The 4,709-nt window shown below is 30.8% G+C and overlaps 1 non-coding gene across 1 annotated transcript; it reads left to right on the top strand.

The window, feature by feature from the left end:
• The first annotated feature begins 1,873 nt into the window (after positions 1–1,873).
• TRNAT-AGU (transfer RNA threonine (anticodon AGU)) lies at positions 1,874–1,947 on the top strand. Its single transcript has one exon. It is a non-coding gene; the product is annotated as a tRNA-Thr (tRNA).
• The last annotated feature ends 2,762 nt before the right edge of the window (positions 1,948–4,709 follow it).

The following is a 4,709-nucleotide window of genomic DNA, read 5'->3' as shown; positions in this document are numbered from 1 at the left end:
TGTGCTTTGCTTGTTATTTTTAACATTATTCACTTTTGTTGTTAACTTTTTACACAAAGCATGCGTTGGTTTTTGCGCATATCTTACGCTTAGAACGAATTTTACTACTACGTGTGGATTCTAACTTTTGGGGATAGTTTGGTTGCAGCCCAAAATTGGCTGTGCCCCTGAGTTGGAAAAATAGTACCATCCTTGATTAAAAGTAAATGTGTTTTACAATTTTAATCCTTCGTTATCCTTATATATATATATAGGATTTAAATGAAACCAATATTCTTGAAAATGCATTAAAAAGGTAAAAATATTATATTTTTAAATGACATTTTTGACATGTTTCAAAGATATTTGAAAATGAAAGTTATAATTAATCTTGTTTTGACTTTTTCTTTTAATTGATACCCATATAAAAATCCTGAATACCTGGTAAACAACTGAAACGCAGATTTACTAAATATTATGCTCTAATACTGTAGGGAGTATAGTAATACCGCCTTATATAGAAGTACATAAAATGAATAAGTTAACAAAACATGCGAACTGCACAACGGTTATTCTAATAACTTTGACTGCAAGTCGGCACGGGTTGCCGTGGTTTTTTGGGACAGTCTAATGTTCATACACATAATTTATATTATTGTTCTTATTATGTACCATAACTTATTATTATTTGCACATGATATGAGTTATTAAAAAGCCGCAAAATTGGTGTTTCAAGTTAATGTAAACGGGCTCATGCTATGGATAAGAGAGCAAAAAATACACAAGTTTGGTTATATTTTGCATAATATGTATTTCCAAAAAATTTTAAATTAGGTTCGTTACACCTATTCAGCAGTGAAACCAAGTAAAAATATTTGGAATGAATGTATTAATATTACTTACATATGTATGTATTTGTTTTATAATATAAAGAATACATAATATACATGGTCGGCTATAGACTACTTAAAATGAATACATACTTAGATAGTACATATATAAATACCTCGTATATGCGGAATCCAGTAAAATAAAAAAGCGATTTGGTTATTATTTTTCCATTACTGCTTACTTTATTAATTTAAGTTATGATTAATTATAATAATCTTATAGCAAGTGGGTTCAAGGGAAATAAAATTTTACAGTTTTGAAAAAATCGGTTTTTGCGCTTTTGTAAAACTTATTTACCATCGTATACATACGTGGTACTGCGTTTGGCGTATGCGAGGTACGCGCTGAGCGAGATATACATAGTTCAACACAGTCCAATTTAATCATAAAATATATATGTACAATGTGGTTGTTCACGCTGATTAGGTATTTCATTGATTCTTACAAAGAAGTTGGAAACTGTGTACCTGTGTTCTTATTTAAAAACGCAATTTAGAGTCTGGTAATGTTTACGAAGATATTAACATATATACATATGCACCTAATACGGGAAGACTAATTTTCTAAAATATGTATTTATATACATATATGTATATATATATGAATGTATTTCATTTATTTTCAGCCTTAAAAGGATTTACTTTTCAAAAATGCAAATAAAAATTGATTTTCTTTGGCCTGTAAAATTTTTCTATACGTGCTATATAAAAGAATTTGTGATGACCTGATCTTATAAAAAAACTGGTTATTTTAGCTTACATTTGGCAACTTTTTCGTCCAATCTTGGTTAGAAAGTTCTTGCAGCGGCAGCAACACTGGCTGGCATGCCAATTTCTTGTTTGTGGCGGCATCTGTGTGTATGTTGATTTATTTTTAGATTCTCGTGCTGGGAATGGTGGTGGGTTTGTTGTGCCGCTGTTGAGTTCTGTTCTCGTGGTGAATAATGCTTATGCATACAGATGTTTGTATTTATATACCACACTTAGCAGAAGTGTCGGCAACTGGCGCCGTGGCTTAGTTGGTTAAAGCGCCTGTCTAGTAAACAGGAGATCGTGAGTTCGAATCTCGCCGGGGCCTTCACAGTTTGAAGTGATTATTTTATTTTTTTTATGCTAAATATATATTATGTACATATATTAAATAGTTATTTTTATTTCGCACTAGCAATAGCAATATCACAAACAAAGTTGTTTGATAAAATGTATATAGTATAAACTAAATCAAATAAAAACTGATACGAATTACGTTCGATTCGGGCCCTCAATTTTATTTTTCTATGTAAAAAATAAATTCAGATTTTGTCTTAACTATTCAAGTGGATGGAAGTGTATGTATGTACTTAAATATATTTCATTTAGATGGATAAATTAATAAGTTTATTTTTTTTTTATTATAAGAAGGTATTTTTGATTGATTCAAATAGAAAAATATATATATGATCCCTTTAATTTAGAATGTAATTTATTAATTTTTTAGCAATTTTCAAACAATTAAGTATTCCAATTCAATACTGTTACATTATGTTGGTCACGATGATAGTACTATCGATGGTTTCAACTATCGTTTCGAAAACAATCGAGTGGCGGTGCTATCGATAGTATCTCAGCTCTACAAAATATGGGGTATGAGGGTCGTTGGTAGAACAATGAACACGCTTTACTACTACGATAATATTAACTTTCTAAAGGTATCCACTGGTTGTCAAAAGGCGGATACATACATACATATATCGCCACCTGAAATAAAAGACCGTAACTAATAAAAAAATCCTAAATTCAAAAAAAAAGTTAGTTACAGCTTGTTTTGCATTTGAGGTGACGATATAATATAATATTTATATTATGAAATCATTATTTACATCGCTAACTTTTTCAATGAAAATTTTTCTTCAAATCTATAGACTAATTTACAAACAAAAGCGAAATAGTGTTGAAAAATATGCCAGACACCCGTCATACGAAAAAAGACATTTGAAACGATATAAATTCAAAATCCATACAATATTTTCCAAAGATATTTCAAGAATCCAGAAAATGGACAGAAGATCATTCAATAATGCTCTTCATACAGCTTGGATGAGTAGATATGAACCCCTATCGCACGTTCCGCATTCGTTTGCTCCAATTTGTAAAATATTTAGAACGTCGAAGTAAAAACTTTGCTGAAAAACTAGCGGTAAATCAAAATTTTCCGCCATCTCAATAGTATATTCTCGTCTCGTTATTTATGCCAAGATAAATCTTATTGCTGGCCGTTGCGTAAATTTTGAGGATTATGCGATCAAAATTATTTGGCTTATAATAAAATGATTTAAAGCAAATTGAAAATTTATTAATTCAAAAATATCTGCTGTTTCTTTAAAAATTCGAATTTTATAAAGAAGGCGTAAAAAGATGTAGATGCAATTTCAAAATCTAGTTCAGATTTTTTTTTGTATTTTTATAATCAAATTTAGTAGTATCNAGCATTTCCGAATTATCGGGCAACAATCTATTTCTATTTTCAACATAAATGCAACCCGATGCACTAAGCACAGTTTCTGAGTTCACTGAGGAACGTGATACCGTCAGTCGTACAAGATGAATGGGATAAAGAGTACGTTCACGTATGTCATATTCCGAAAAATGTGTTTTTACGTGACGAGTAATACGATATCGTATGTGACGATTCGAGCCTTGGTGAGCTCCCTCTTCAGCTTTATCCAGTTTTCAGCTTTATTGATGTCAGAAAAAAACTAGTTTTGAACCGTGGGTCACAAAATATTTAAACAACGGGACAATACGTGAAGCGGACGATATGTAGGCATGCATAGTAGTAGGACTTTCATCTTATTTTTTAATAATTTTTTGCGGACAGAACAGTTTTATTTTTAATATAAGATTATTTTATAACTTGAATTTCAGGAGATCAAAATTATGTAGATCGGATATCCGAATCCGGATCTTGGTGGATTTTTACTTTTTTCCCTTTTGGTTAACTCTTCTCGGGAAATACTCTATATATACATGCGAGTATGTAAATATGTATGTACATATATTCGAGATATTGCGAATGCCATTATTTCACATTCGCGAATGCAAATTCGAATTTCCAGAACGCGAATGTACAAATGCGAATGCGAATTGCGAAGGTTTAGGAATATCCTTAAAAAGGCTATAACTAACTTAAGTCAATGTTTTTATTACTTATAAATTGTATACATTATAAATTGGATATAAACAATTAAAAAAGGCTGGGTTCGGGTGGAGCCGAACATTAAATACCCGGCGCAAGTATTAAATATAGTTTTTTCACTTTTCTGAAAACTACCGTTACATGGAATAATGGTTTTACCCCTATTATAGTGTGTTCAGTTATACTTAATGAGATAAACTTATATGGTTCGATGTGGACGGTATCACCCCCACTTTCCAAAATTCTATAATAATGTTACTTATTTCAAGGGAGTGTTTTTAGTATAAATTTTGGGTAAATTAGCGTCGAAGTTTCAAGTATTTCTAAAATTTACCGTTATATGAAAAGTGGGAGCAATTTTAGTCCGATTTAAATAAATTTAAACGTTTTGCTTTTATGCAAGTTTGGTATGCAAGTTTGGTACAACTTGATCGAACGGTTACCAATATATACATACCAGGTCAAACCAAAATTTTATCACAAACGTGTTTTTTGTTAAAACGTTATTGCAAACATCAATTTTGAATAAATTAGCTTTAGTATTTACTCATTTATCGAAGATTTCGTATTCTCGAAATTACCGTTAATGGGATGTGGGCGTGGTTATTGTCCGATTTTTATAATTTTCAGCCATTTGATATGTTGTACCAAGGCCACCAACAATG

The sequence above is a fragment of the Rhagoletis zephyria genome, unplaced genomic scaffold (genome assembly GCF_001687245.7).
Source record: "Rhagoletis zephyria isolate East Lansing unplaced genomic scaffold, Rhagoletis_zephyria_1.1 Rzeph_scaffold_29084, whole genome shotgun sequence".
Taxonomy (NCBI): domain Eukaryota; kingdom Metazoa; phylum Arthropoda; class Insecta; order Diptera; family Tephritidae; genus Rhagoletis; species Rhagoletis zephyria.
This window is presented reverse-complemented; position numbering and strand designations above follow the sequence as displayed.